The following is a 16,247-nucleotide window of genomic DNA, read 5'->3' as shown; positions in this document are numbered from 1 at the left end:
TGGGTTAGACAATGGCAATATGCAAATCAGCTCTGACCCTGTGCCCCATGGGAACAGTCCAGTCCGAACTACAAAAGCCATGTCCTTCCCAGAACGGAATCAAGCATCCGAGGACCGGACCGGTTTCGAGGTAACACCTCTCATCAGCCCGGCTAGCTTAACTCCAGTGGTGTGGAGTGCCTAGGACCCACGTCTGAGCATCCCCAGCGCACTTAGGGCGGAATTTGCAAACAAAACAGGTGATGGACCGAATGTGGATCAATGTCACACATTCACCCCAGTCCGAAGATCTGGGCCCAAATCCATCGTTTTTTTGCACTCCACACCACCCTGGGTTAGACAATGGCGATATGCAAATCAGCTCTGACCCTCTGCCCCATGGGAACAGTCCAGTCCGAACTACAAAAGCCATGTCCTTCCCAGAACGGAATCAAGCATCCGAGGACCGGACCGGTTTCGAGGTAACACCTCTCATCAGCCCGGCTAGCTTAACTCCACTGGTGTGGAGTGCCTGGGACCCACGTCTGAGCATCCCCAGCGCACTTAGGGCGGAATTTGCAAACAAAACAGGTGATGGACCGAATGTGGATCAATGTCACACATTCACCCCAGTCCGAAGATCTGGGCCCAAATCCATCGTTTTTTTGCACTCCACACCACCCTGGGTTAGACAATGGCGATATGCAAATCAGCTCTGACCCTCTGCCCCATGGGAACAGTCCAGTCCGAACTACAAAAGCCATGTCCTTCCCAGAACGGAATCAAGCATCCGAGGACCGGACCGGTTTCGAGGTAACACCTCTCATCAGCCCGGCTAGCTTAACTCCAGTGGTGTGGAGTGCCTGGGACCCACGTCTGAGCATCCCCAGCGCACTTAGGGCGGAATTTGCAAACAAAACAGGTGATGGACTGAATGTGGATCAATGTCACACATTCACCCCAGTCCGAAGATCTGGGCCCAAATCCATCGTTTTTTTGCACTCCACACCACCCTGGGTTAGACAATGGCGATATGCAAATCAGCTCTGACCCTGTGCCCCATGGGAACAGTCCAGTCCGAACTACAAAAGCCATGTCCTTCCCAGAACGGAATCAAGCATCCGAGGACCGGACCGGTTTCGAGGTAACACCTCTCATCAGCCCGGCTAGCTTAACTCCAGTGGTGTGGAGTGCCTGGGACCCACGTCTGAGCATCCCCAGCGCACTTAGGGCGGAATTTGCAAACAAAACAGGTGATGGACCGAATGTGGATCAATGTCACACATTCACCCCAGTCCGAAGATCTGGGCCCAAATCCATCGTTTTTTTGCACTCCACACCACCCTGGGTTAGACAATGGCGATATGCAAATCAGCTCTGACCCTGTGCCCCATGGGAACAGTCCAGTCCGAACTACAAAAGCCATGTCCTTCCCAGAACGGAATCAAGCATCCGAGGACCGGACCGGTTTCAAGGTAACACCTCTCATCAGCCCGGCTAGCTTAACTCCAGTGGTGTGGAGTGCCTGGGACCCACGTCTGAGCATCCCCAGCGCACTTAGGGCGGAATTTGCAAACAAAACAGGTGATGGACCGAATGTGGATCAATGTCACACATTCACCCCAGTCCGAAGATCTGGGCCCAAATCCATCGTTTTTTTGCACTCCACACCACCCTGGGTTAGACAATGGCGATATGCAAATCAGCTCTGACCCTGTGCCCCATGGGAACAGTCCAGTCCGAACTACAAAAGCCATGTCCTTCCCAGAACGGAATCAAGCATCCGAGGACCGGACCGGTTTCGAGGTAACACCTCTCATCAGCCCGGCTAGCTTAACTCCAGTGGTGTGGAGTGCCTGGGACCCACGTCTGAGCATCCCCAGCGCACTTAGGGCGGAATTTGCAAACAAAACAGGTGATGGACCGAATGTGGATCAATGTCACACATTCACCCCAGTCCGGAGATCTGGGCCCAAATCCATCGTTTTTTTGCACTACACACCACCCTGGGTTAGACAATGGCGATATGCAAATCAGCTCTGACCCTGTGCCCCATGGGAACAGTCCAGTCCGAACTACAAAAGCCATGTCCTTCCCAGAACGGAATCAAGCATCCGAGGACCGGACCGGTTTCGAGGTAACACCTCTCATCAGCCCGGCTAGCTTAACTCCAGTGGTGTGGAGTGCCTGGGACCCACGTCTGAGCATCCCCAGCGCACTTAGGGTGGAATTTGCAAACAAAACAGGTGATGGACCGAATGTGGATCAATGTCACACATTCACCCCAGTCCGAAGATCTGGGCCCAAATCCATCGTTTTTTTGCACTCCACACCACCCTGGGTTAGACAATGGCGATATGCAAATCAGCTCTGACCCTGTGCCCCATGGGAACAGTCCAGTCCGAACTACAAAAGCCATGTCCTTCCCAGAACGGAATCAAGCATCCGAGGACCGGACCGGTTTCGAGGTAACACCTCTCATCAGCCCGGCTAGCTTAACTCCAGTGGTGTGTAGTGCCTGGGACCCACGTCTGAGCATCCCCAGCGCACTTAGGGCGGAATTTGCAAACAAAACAGGTGATGGACCGAATGTGGATCAATGTCACACATTCACCCCAGTCTGAAGATCTGGGCCCAAATCCATCGTTTTTTTGCACTCCACACCACCCTGGGTTAGACAATGGCGATATGCAAATCAGCTCTGACACTGTGCCCCATGGGAACAGTCCAGTCCGAACTACAAAAGCCATGTCCTTCCCAGAACGGAATCAAGCATCCGAGAACCGGACCGGTTTCGAGGTAACACCTCTCATCAGCCCGGCTAGCTTAACTCCAGTGGTGTGGAGTGCCTGGGACCCACGTCTATAAGATACGGCGCATTCCTGTCCTTTTTCCCTGCGCCGGCGCACAATGGGCTGCCTGCGCCAGTGCAGGCACCCTTGCACCATGGTGCAAGGGTGCCTGCGTTGCGGGGAAGATTATTTTTGTACAGGAAGGGAAACCTTTCTGTACAAAAATAATCACAAGAGGCTTTTCCTCTTTCTATGTGTGCTGCAGAATGCAGCACACATAGAAAAAGGAAATACGAGGAGAAATAAAGACATTTCTTCCTGTTGAGCCTCCCTTACGCCTCCCCTGGGGAGGCGTAAGCTTTTGGCACTGCTTCAGAGGTACGATTTCTCGTAAATCTGGGGCAGTGTCAAAAGGCCATGGATGTTGCTGGGAATGCCCCCAGCAACACCCATTGCATGCCCCTTTAACGCAGTACACTGGGTTAAGGGACTGATATTTATCAGGCAGCAGTACGCCACAAAAACTGGCGTACTGCTGCCTGATAAATACCACGCAGGCTTCTGCGCCACGGAACTTCATGAAAAGTGAAGTTCCGATGGCGCATGGGGCCTCATAAATGAGGCCCCTGGTTCATCCTGGTGGAATGTTTACCTTTTGAACTTAGGGTCTGATTTAAATCTTGGTGGTAATGGTCTAGCCGTCCCTTTTTGACGTATTCCCTGTTCGCCTACTTGGTGGTCTGCCTGCTCCATGTAAATGCTTGTGGTTCGAAGGATGAAAGGCCTTTGGAGTACTGTTGACTCCACCAAGTATGTTCACCTGAATGGACGGCACATAGGCAAAAATGGCTGTTAGATGAAGGACAGCTAGTTTGTCTGCCAGGACAATCATAATGTGCTGTTCTGCTAATGTGACTGTGGCGTTAAAACCTCCTAACCTGCGTTGGCGGGTTGGAAGGGATTTAAGGCAGAAACTCAGCTTTTCTCACCTTCACACTTCTTTTCCACCTTTGACCCATTCTTCCAAGTCCTGACTCTGCTGCTTGATGATGAACAAAATCAACTCGGTCGTGGCGGAATAAATCAATAGTAACCTCCGATTTTACATGTGATCTTTTGTCTTGTCTGTTATCATGTGCACTGGACTCAATCACTTTTCAACCTCTATTGCAAGCAATTTCATACCAATGTTCATATGCATGTAATGTTGACTTTGAAAGAAACACACCTGTATGATCAAATTGTTGTTCTTAATTTGGTGCAAGCTGCCGTCCCAAAAATGGACACATGCAAAAAATAGGAAATCAATCAAAAAATAAAAAGTCACAAAGCAGGTGTATTTAAATAAATTAAAAAATTGTCAAATTAAAAACATATGCATTACACATCGTTGGGATAATGATGTAGAAATTGCACTAGACAAGGAGTAACCATTACCTTATTAATTGCCTGCAAAATCGATGTCAAACCCAAATTTGAATCATTCAACTTATTTATCCGTGCAACATTTCCCCTTGTCTAGGACAAATCCTGTATTTTATCAAAATGTATTAGTCAGATTTTTTTTTATGGTGTCATGCATATGTGTCTATTTTTATCAGTAATCAAGGTGAAATAGACACACCTGCTGTAACACTTGAACAAATACTTTCAAACATCAATTTGTTGCTGCAAGAGTCCATTATAATGATGAATCAATCAATAACTGGTATGTAAAGCAAAACTACTCACCCGAAAGTGTCTCAAGGCACTGAGGGGGGAAGGGGAGTTGCACAGCTCCTCGATGTTTCCAGTGATTCGTCGAAGAGTCAGGTCTTGAGGTCTTTAAGAACAAGGAGAGTATAGGTGTCTGTCGGAGGTGGAGAGGAATGGTGTTCCAAGCCTTGCCCGTGAGGTAGGAGAAGGACCAGACTCCTGTTCTGGGTTTTTTTATGCACAGCACTGTTGCTGAGCAGAGGGATCTTTTGGGTGCGTGGAATGAGAGGTGGTGGTTCATGTAGGTAGGTCCGGTGTTGTGGAGTGTTTTGTGGGCATGTGTGAGTAGCATGAAGGTGATTCACTTCTCGTTGAGGAACCAGTTTAGTATCCGTGGGTGTTAGGTGATGTGGCAGTGGAACAGTAGGTTGAGGACTAGTCTGGCAGAGGCATTCTGGATGTTCTGGAGTTTGTGGGTGAGGTTCTTATTGATCATGACGCAGTGTGCGTTGTCATAGTTCTGGCTGCTGCTGATGTGGGTGTGTGATTGATTTTCTGTGTTCTATGGGGATCCAGTTGTCAGTTTTTCATAGGAGACAGCGCTTGTGGCAACAAGAAGAGGTGACAGCATTGATTTTGGCAGTCCATTTAGAGCTCAGAGTACAGGATGATTCTGAGGTTGCGCTCGTGGTCTTTGGGGAATGGTGGGTTCCAGATGGTGGGGGACCACCAGGTGTCGGTCCAGGCATTAGGGTGTGGGCCCATGAAAAGTATTTCGTTTTTGTCCATGTTTAGTTGTATGCAGCTGTTCTTCATCCACCTGGCGACTGCTTCTATTCCATCTTGAAAATTTAGTTTGGAGATGTTGCGTTCATTGAATATGGAGAAGGAGTTGGGTGTTGTTTGCGTACGATACAATGTTGAGTCTGTGTGATCTGACGATGGATGTGAGCAGGACCATGTAGACATTGAACAGGATGTGGCTGATGGAGGATTCTTGGAGGACTCAGAAGGTGGTCGGTGTGGGGTCTGAGAGGAAGGGATGAGGCAGAGAAGTCATTAAAATTGTCAAATTCGGTCCTAAGAGTGGCAAATTTACAATCTCAACAATATAAAACTATGTTTGAACTTTATTACACTCCTCATAAAATAGCGCAGTGGGGGGGGAGCAGCGGGGCATCTGTCCGAGATGCCAATCCACGCAAGCAGATACAATTCATATGTTTGCATCATGCCCCTCTCTGTATATATATAAAAAATCTTTGGAACAATTCTTTGCCGATTCTCTGGGGACACAGTTATCTTTGACAGATGAAGTTATGATTTTGGGTGTAGTGAGGGAGGGTGTAGATGTTCGTCACCATGAGTTTTTGTATTTAGCAATGACCCTCAGTAGACTATGTATAGCCACACTCTGGAAGGATCCTAACCCCCCTCGTGTACTGGCCATATACATTTTAGAAATGGCCTTATATGAAAAAAGAGGGAGGGAAAAAAAAGAGGCCGGACGGAGGATATGGGCCCCAATAATTGAATGGAAAAGGAGGCTGGGAGAGATTTAAGATGAAAGGGGGGAAAGCTCGACGGAATTAATGAAATATGATATTTCTTAAATGATTGTTTTCTATTGTTTCCGAGATGATTTTTTTCTATTCTTTAACTCACTCTCCCCAGTCCAAAGCTCTTTGTGTTTTTGAAAAAAGCTTTATTTGTTTTAAAGCTGATGATAATATTAATAATGCTTTCTGAATTGTAAAATTATTATTATTTTTTTTTGTGTGTTTTGTTTCTGTTTTTATGGCAATATATTATTATGAATTTGTAATTCTGATGTTGATGAAAAATAAAATTAAAAAAAAAAAAATGAGAGGAAGGGATGGAGTCTGCGTTCTGCTGGAGAGGAAAGAGCAGATCCAGTCGAGGGCTATGTTCTGGATTCCTGCGTCATGGAGTCTGCGGGCGAGGGTGCGGTGTGAGACTGTGTCAAAGTCTGCAGAGAAGTCCAGGACGATGAGGGCCACAGTCTCTCCTCTGTCGAGGAGGGGGTGGATGTTGTCCGGCACGACGAGGTGGGCAGTTTGGTGCCATTTAGGTGAATGGCTGCCCTTAAATGTAAATGACCATCACATCAAATCACATCGCATAGTGTATGCCCTTAGCAAAGTAAACATGAAAAAATATGTTGTTTTTCCTGTCATATTGGTAACTAAAAATATGTACCTCACCAAGGAAAATTAATGTCAGGACAAGCTTGGTGAAATTAAGTTGTTTATTACACCAAAGTGATACATCTCTAAAATAAAAAAAATAAAAAATATATGGCAGTCCAATAGGTCACAATGTCCAGTGCTTTGTTGTGCTGTAGCACTAAGCTTGCCTCCTAAATACCTAGCAAGGGGAACCTCTGCAGACCATCTAGTGGACACAGAGCAGGAACCTCAATGATATTTCTTGATAGGGGGGTTTGGGAGGGACGGTCTTGGGTTTGGGAGGGGTGATTTTTGGTATGGGAGTGGTAGCTTTGGCTTTGGGAGAGGTGGTTTTGGCTTTGGTAGAGTTGGTCTTGAGTATGGGGGTGGGTTGTCTTTTGGAAGGGGTGGCTTGGCATATGGGAGAGGTGGATTGGGTTTAGGAAGGGTTCAAGGCAAGGGCACATAAATAAGCTTCACTCGGAAAATGGGTAGGATGGTCGGGAATGGGTTGTGTTTGGGAGGTAGAGGAAATGGCAGTGGGTGATGTGTGTATGTCGGTTGACTTTGCAGTTGCATGTGGGACTGGTGTATGTGCTGTACGTTTTGGTGTTGTGTTTCTTACTAGGTGTACGTTGTTCAGGTGAATATGCCAATATATTGTTTGTGGGTGTTGTTATTAATGTATGTGTGGATGAGTGCGCTGTTGAGGTGTTGGTTGTTGTTGTGGTGCTTGTGGATGCAGAGTTCTATTGGTTTACTAGTTGTGGTGTATATGGGTGTGGCAGTGAGTGTGGTGTCGGTGGGTGAGCTAGTAGAGATGCATGTGGGTGTGGTGGTAGGAGTAAGATCTGTGAGTGTGCTGATAGTAGTGGTGATGGGTATGGTGGTGGGTGTAGTGTCAGTGGGTGTTTTGGTGGTGGTGCATATCGGTGTAGTTGTGGTGTGGTGGTTGTGGTGATGGGGTGGTCTCCATGTGTGGAGGCAGGAAGTGGTGTTGTGTTGGTATGATTTATGAGTCTGTGCCAGTGTTTTTCCAGTGTTTGTGTTCATATGTGGATGTGTTGCTTATGTGTGTTGGATACATGGTGCAAAAGAGTGAGTGTACTTGGGACAGGGTGAGGAATTGGGAATTGGGAAGGGGCTGAGTTGGGGTACAAGGTTGAGCTTGTTAGGAGGCTGCTTTCAGTGAAAAAGCAAGGCCTGTAAATAACTTATGCAGGCCAGACATAGCACTATGAATGCTTCCAGATAGGCTACCATTTAGTGCATGTGGCAACTAAGACCACAGATTGCATTCAGGAGTGCAGTCTGGCCTGCAGAGATATTCCATAAGAGGCCATTAGCCTTCTCACCCAGAGCAGCATTCTGGACAGGGGCACGAGATCAGGTGCCTGCAGTGAAGTAGATACCACCCCTTTTAGGGGGGTGGGTTGGCTCAACTAGGGAGAGCAAGTGGGAGGGTGGAGATGGTTCTCTGTGTGGCAGACAAGGGTTTCTGTATGTGCCATTCCAGTAGGCAGTTCTCACTTGTGGAGGCCTTTGAAGATGATGTTGTATAGCAGGCATCCTCCATTGCACTCCTCTCACCCTCCATACCACTGGGTCCCTCAGTGTTTGTAGTCTTAGCACCCAAATCACAGTGGCCAGCTGCATCCCTGCCTACTTGGCCAATGTCTCCTCTGCCTGCTCCTGATGATGCTGAAATGACACATACAGTAGTTTTCTTGCATATGTGTAAATAGAACTGATCATGAAATGTGATCACAAAACATTCTCCAAGTTTTTATATTTCACTTCATTTAAGACTCTCAAACTTTGATTCTACATTAGCAGTAGCTTATGCATGTAGGCAACATTTTCGGGAACCATTTGGCCACAGTTTTGTAACTCCCCATGATAGCTCCTATATCATTTAGGATCTTTTCTCGTATCTGTTTTTATTTCTCTGTAGGTGGGTGTAAAAACCTGCAAATGGTTGGGCTTTGTTATTTAGAATAGTGAATGTATGTCACCAAAAGTGTGTTTACAAGGCGAAAAAATCAGCATTATTTTCATTCACAAAAAGTTAAATATAAATAAATGTGTGTCAACAGATACTGCAATGTTGTACCAATATTTATTTCAACTGAAAGGCAGTTTGCTTTGTTTGGGCATTTCACGATGGTAACACTTATTCAAGTAACTAAAGTATATTTCAAATGTAAAAAATATGATATGGATTCTGTACTGAAGTAGCTTATCAATGTATCATGCACTGAAAAAATTAGGAAGAAAAATTGAGGTGGATTGACAAATGACTTCTACAACATAAGTAAATTCATAGACCTTGATACATTTCTAATCCACTCCAGTACAGAGTGAAATAATTTTCACATTTAACTCCTAAATATCTCTAGGGGCCAGATGTAGGTAATCCTTTTATACCGATTCTAAAATACTGAATGTTACTGATTCAGTATTTCGGAATCGGTAAATGGGATATAGATAATAATTCGGTAAAATTTACAGAATCGGTAATATTCGGTATCTCCGATTCGGTATTTACTGATTCGGTATTTACCAAATCGGTATTTACTGATTCGGAAATACCCATTAATTCCTATGGGCCTCCAATTTGGTAAATACCGAATCAGTAAATACCGAATCGGAGATTCAAAATACAAGCATTTGAGGATTCAACCAATCATGTGCATCCACCCCATCCCACAATCAAGCAACTGAGGATTCAACCAATCCTGTGCATCCACCACACCCCACAACCAGGAAGTGGCCACACCCATGCAAGTGCATACTATCAGAACATTATGGAGAGCTGTGAGCAACTGAGCTACTGGCTGTTCTGAGCTGAGCAGAATTGCAGGATGGAATCCCAGGAATGACAGAGGGAAGGAGCAGACCGAAAAAGAAAGTTAACCCCTTGACTGCTGGCCCGTTTCCGCCCCTGTGCTGTAAACAAATGAACAGGGGCGGGCCATGACGAACCCCAGCCGTCATCAGCACACGAGCACCGTAGTGCATGACGGCTGGGGTTCGTCATCAGCATGCAAGGGGTTAAAGTTCAGCACAGGTGAACTGCAGGTGCTCGTGGAGGAGGTGGTCAAACACCACATCCAGCTTTTTGGTACACAGCCTCTGCAGGTAGCGGAGGCTGTGAAAAGGAAGACCTGGCTGGGAATCCAGCCGAAGGTGATTGCCGTAGTGGTGAGCCCACGAGAGATCGATGACCTGAAAAAACACTGGTATGAACTCAGGATCATTACAAAGAAGAAGCTGGCTGCACAGAAGAAACAGGCCAGTGTCACAGGGGGAGGAAGGAGCAGGGCACCTGCCCTAGCCTACCTTGAGCAGCTGGTGGAGGCGACCCTGGAGCCCGAGGGTATGTTTGGGATCGGGGATGCAGACAACTCAGCCAGAGCTGCAACAAAACAAGGTAAGGGGCATACTCAGCAATCCCCCCGTTCCCTGTCCCCCTTCTCCAATGTGGCTGTGTGACTCACACTCCAGTACAGGTTTTAGAATACACCAGCAATGCATCATGGGAGAGGTAGTCATTGAAACACCCATCATGACAGTCATCACACAAAACAACAAGGCATGCCACACACAACATTCAGAAGCAGTTGAGGACATTGACATAGTGTGATAGGATTGTAATTTAATACTGAAATACAGGGTTGCAGCACCACTGAGCCAATGTCCATATCTGGCCACAGGAGAGTCATTGCGCAGGACAGCGCAGGAGAAGGAGAGAAGGGCACCCCGTAAGGGAAGGACTGAGGATGCAAGCTGGAGTGCAGGCCGCAGTACTGAACCACCAACCGCACCAACACCACAGGAAGCTTCACCGCCAGAGCCAGCCACAACAGCAGAGCCAGCATCTCCACTGCTGAATGTATCACAACAGCAGGACCTGCAAACCCAGTCAGCCTCACCAGCTTCAAATTAATCGGAAGTGGTAAGGCCCAGGATGCATGATGTACCACCTCTCCATGTCATGGAGATGTCATCTGACGAAGAAAGGGAGGGTGACACGCAAACTGCTCCACTGGAGGCAACCACTGCTGGGCTGCAGTCCACCCCCGAGGGTGTGCACACAGGTGCAAGACGCCGTAGGGTCCGGGAGAGCAGCACAACTGGGCATGGAGACGGGGTTTTCTGCGGGCTGGAGGCCACCATGGTTAAAGTGCAGCACCTGCAGGGAAAGGCCATACTATCAGTTCAGAGACAGATGCGGAACTTGAATCACAGCATGGGCAATATAGACCGGGGCATCAACTCCATGGCAGAGAGCATGAGGGAAATGGCAGAGGGAATGTAGGACATGTCCCAGTCCATGATGGCACTCTGCAACAAACTTGATGAGGACTGGGTAAGAAGGCACAGGGAGAGGCAGCAAGGGGGTGAATGGTCTGGCACCTGCCATTTCCCTGCTCTACAGGCGCTCTGTGGCAATGCAGGAGGGGCTTGTACACTGCTGCACAGATGTCTCCAGGGGGATGGGAAAGGTGACATCTGCAATGGCACTGCTGCTGACCAACCAGGTAGTCAACGCTGGTGCTCTAGGTGTTGTGGAGAGTGAAGACACCACCATCAGCAGCAGCAATAGCACACCCATACAAGACACACGGCGGAGCAGCAGGTGCCATTCTGCGGGCCCTGGCACAACAGCCAGTGTGGAAACCCAGCCTCAAGCATCCCGCACTGTTGTGTGTGGGCGCAGACAATAATGCTGCCCACACTTATGAGAACATTTTAGGGTCAAGTAACCCGTGACCACCTAGTAAGGTTGTCACCAATTGGACTGCCATGGTGTGCCATTTGTCAATTGCCGTAGTACCCATTAAACTATGTCATGCACATGCAACGCCTGTCTGTGTCTCCTTACTTACTTAAAAATAGCTGCGTGTGATCTCTGCCCGTCTCAGTCTCCCATCTGTTGCTGGCGCTACTCCTGCTGCGTAGGGCTCCGGCTGTTCAAGTCCATCATCAATGTCCTCATGATAAGTTATTTCAACTTCTGTTGTTTCTTGGTGGCAAGGTTGTGCAGCATAGAACAGGTTGCAATGATTTTACAGCAGATGATGGGTGTGTACTGACGTGCACCTCCGCTCTTGCGGAGGCAGCGGAATGTGCGCTTCACAACGTTGCGTGTGGATTTGTGTGCCATATTGTAACGTCTCTCACTCCGGGTTGATGGGTTCAGGTAGGTAGTGAGGACAAAGGACCACAGAGCATAAGTGTTATCACCTAGGCGGGAAATAGAGTGCCATTAGTTACATACCATTTGAACATTCAGCTGCAGTATCAATCAGGGTGTGTCACAGTGATTTACCTAGCAGGTATCCTTCCCCAAATTCTCCAGCAGCCAGGCATGTGTAGATCCCACTGTTCTGGAATATGTTGGAGTCGTGGGTGCTCCCTGGAAATTCGGCCACAATGTCACTAATTATGTTGCCAGCGTCACAGATCGCCTGTACATTTATTGAGTGGGTGGACTTTCTGTTCCTGTATATGTATTCAGTGGCTACAGGAGGGCAAATTGGAATGTGTGTCCATCAATACAGCCTTTGATGTGTGGGAACTGTGCCTTTAGGGAAAAGTCAGTTTTGGTTTTCTTCAGTTCCGCCTGTGTGTTTGGGAAGCTGATGTAGTGGTGCATTCCCTGCAACATGGCATCCAGGAACATTCTGAAGAAATGGGACAGGCAACTCTGAGACACCCCGCCTACCACAGCTATCACCCCCTGGTAACTGCCAGAAGCAAGGAGATGTAGGCTTCAGAGCACCTGCACATGTGGAGGTATGACGTGCGCCCTTGGTGTTGGGTTCTCCAGGAGTGGGTGCAGGTCCCTTATCAAGTCCAGGATGGTGTGGGGATGTAGCCTGTACCTTTGCAAGATCTCTGCCTCAGTAAGTTAGAAGTGCGTGATCCAATGTCTGTAGTCTTGCTCCTCCCGTCTCCAGATCCTCTCTTCTGCTGCCTGTAGCCGTAGCCGCCTTGCAATGACGTAGAAAGCCGACATGGTGACCAAACAGTTGCATTTTGGGATTGCTTTTATACAATGTGGCTGATTAGCGCCTGCTTCCAGTTGGTGTTAATTACCGACTCTTACATACCGAATTTCATGAAATTTGGTATTTCTGAGTTTACCTACATATCTTTTCTCATTTTACCGTTTCATATTTACCGATTCGGTAAATAAGAAATCGGTAAATACTGATTCGGTAATTTTTAATTTGGTAATGATGAATTGGTTTTTACCGATTCATATTTACCGAATCCATACTTTTTGACCTCCTACATCTCAATGGCCTAAATACCGGTCGGTAATGGCTAATTGATCGAATTTCGGTCATTACGAACCGGTATTTAGCTTCCTACATCTGGCCCTAGGTATTTAAAGTCTATTTTACCAATGTGAAATTGTTTTATAAAATATGCTGGTTTTCACTTTAGGCTACAATTGGTACAGCATCACAGTAAATATTACATACCCTGATTCATATATAATTTTTCATCAACCATTCAAATGCAATTCACAATATGCTACAGATTACACCTTGCTGCTTTTCTACATTTTCTAAATGAATCATGATTTGGGTCTGATATTGAGTTTTCCAGATGGGATACTCCAACATATATTTGATGGAACATTCCATCTGCAAAGGTCCATTTAAGTATTCCATTTTTCTCCATCATCGAATTACCATCTGGATGTAACAAAGGACATTGAAAAATGGTTTTGGGTATGTGCTACTCTCTCACCAATGTTTAGACATTCCTGTCTGTGTTATACCAAAATCGTATGCCTATCACAAATATTTGTTTTAAAAAACAGACAGGCTTACATGTAAATTTGTGAAGAAGTAAGACATCATATAAATTGGTCTATTTTAACATGAATGAAACATAATTTTTAATTTAAAGCACATTTGGAAGATTTTTATTATTCACAACTTTAGCTAGTCTGATGTTATTAGTAATTTTGACTCACACTCTGTTTGTGTATAAAAACAACTTACCAACTTACCAATGTGCCGTTGGGAACATTCACTGTATCATAACAGCATTTTATGCTATATCACCTGTAATAGAGCTAATATGGCATCATTAACAATAGTAAGGGAGCATCTCACCTGACACTATAAAGACTAGTGGTCTGGTTGTTGCAACTGTACCTTATAACATCAAACTACGTGATGTATTTTTGTTGTTCCGAAAGGCATGTGTCTGCTCAAACCAGCCCTTCGATAGTGAACACTAATCAGGTGGTATCTTTCCCAAAAAGTAATCTACAAAACACATCGTCATACACCTTGTGCAAAACGTATCTCTTCAAGAATTCCTCTTCTGGGTTGGACATGTATCAACCTTAAAGTTGAACTCACACTAGAACTTACCTCCTTGATGCTGCAATTGGGCTTCCAACTGCCGAATAAGGCCTGGATAGTCCAATGCAATTATGCTGGCAATTAGGGGGTCAGGGTGCGGTGCATTCCATGTTTGGAGTACTTGCCGAGCTGGACTTCTGATCACTTCTTTGTCTAACATCGCAGGTCCTCCCAGCTCTTACAACAGTGAATGATGGACTACTTATAGATCCCAGAGTTTGCACATTCTTGGCACTGGCCTTTCATGTCTCCTATTTCTGATGGGCGTTGACCTGTATGGATACAAGAAATCAAAGAAAAAAGAATTGCTTTGTGACTTGATGTTTGTCTATATTGATGTAACACAATACTACTACATCATAAGTTTTAGTCGAGTTAATACACAGTATGTCATTTTTTACGTAACCTGTTGACTACCCTTACCCTTTGTCATTCCCTAAAGTCAATAATCCATGCCAGTGACATCATCTAGGCCAGGGGGGTTCCAACGTTTTCTGTGATATGAGCTACTTCTCATCAGTGAATATCCTTGTGAAATACTAACGGCTAAACAACTTGCGCACTGTCCCCAGACACCCTCACGCCAGCTACATTGACTTAATGACATATGTCCATAGAGCCAGATACTATGGATTGGACTAAATACAATGATTAAGGACACAGCCATGTGGTAATTGAGAGTGTGCTCTTTGGGGATGTATGAAAATGTGTGTGTGTGAAGGGGATATATTTGTAAGGGTGACTGAGAGCCTCTGAAAGTTAAACTGTTTGTGTGATTTATCACTCTTCATTTCATTTTTCTTCCATTTAAAAACATTCAGATTTATCATTTTGTTCACAACTCTAATCTAGAGTTGACAAGGAATGTTTTCTAACAGTCCAATACCTCAGTGCTTCATTTGTTCCCCTATGTGACTCAGCCCCATCCTGGCCCACAAATCTGACTGGGCACTGCTCAATGTCATGCCCTGCTATCTGCTGCCTGGTGATCATGATGTCACATGGACCTTGTGCTCATTTATAAAATAACTCAAGTCTGTGAGCTACTCTCAAGGTGCCTTGGAGCAACTGGTTGGAGGCACCTGATCTAGGCTGATTTATATGTAAATGTAAATGTACAGGAATTTATATAGCGCAAATCACCGAGTGGTTTCTAAGCACTTGCTTAGGGAACCCGTCCTGGTATTCCCCTGTGAGATATCCCCGGCAGGGTATCCGCAAGGTGAAAGCCAGGCATCCCGCCGCAAGGGGCCGTTGTTGAGATTAAGCAAGCTATTTCCCAGAGTCACAGTGTGTGAACCCGTGAATCGAGTAGAAACCGGAGCAAGAATTGTCATGTCCATGGACATTTTAGGACTCAAGACCCCGCCGAGCCAGGAATTGAACCCTGGTCCCAGGCTGACCTCTGCTTCCAGGTCTGCCTCCTCTAACCAGTGAGCCACACTTCTCCACATATGTGAGGAAACATTATTTTAATTTGGTATGTAAAAAGGTATATATATATATATATATATATATATATATATATATATATATATATATATATATATATATATATATATATATATATATATATATATATATGTATATTACCTACTGGCTATCGCCAGTAGGTATATATAGTTAGGATTAATTCCCTATGGGATTTCTAAAAATTCTATGTCTAATAACTTTGCCGTTTGTGGACGGAATCGGCTGAAATTTTCAGGAAAATTGCACATTTTGTTTCTGAGCAGCCCCTGAAAATTTGGTGGGGTTTCCTCAAGGGTGGGCTGAGAAAAAAGGGGGGTCCCAAAACGCGTTTTTTACATTGAGTTTTCCATAGGGCGGTTGGCCTCACTTTTAGCTCGAACGGCTGAATGGATTTGCACGAAACTTGGCAAAATTGTAGGGACTGGTAGCCCGATGTGCCTTTGCTAGGTCTCAATATATGTGCTTCAGTGGATTTTGAGAAATTAACGTTTAAATCAAGATATATATCTGTAACAGCGCTCCGGGCAGCGATCCGGTCCGCTTACTTTTCGCGTTTCGGAACTTTGCGCGCAGAAAGCTGATTGGCTCTCCGGTGTCTGTCAACATTCTAAACAGTCCGGAGCGGCCGCCATCTTGTCTCTCGGTAGGATCGAGAGAGAAGAAGAGGTGAAAAACGAAAGGGGAATTTAATGAAAGGGGGCAAGGTATCCCCCTCTTGACCCCCT

Source organism: Lissotriton vulgaris, chromosome 8 (genome assembly GCF_964263255.1).
Source record: "Lissotriton vulgaris chromosome 8, aLisVul1.2, whole genome shotgun sequence".
NCBI lineage: Eukaryota > Metazoa > Chordata > Amphibia > Caudata > Salamandridae > Lissotriton > Lissotriton vulgaris.
This window is presented reverse-complemented; position numbering follows the sequence as displayed.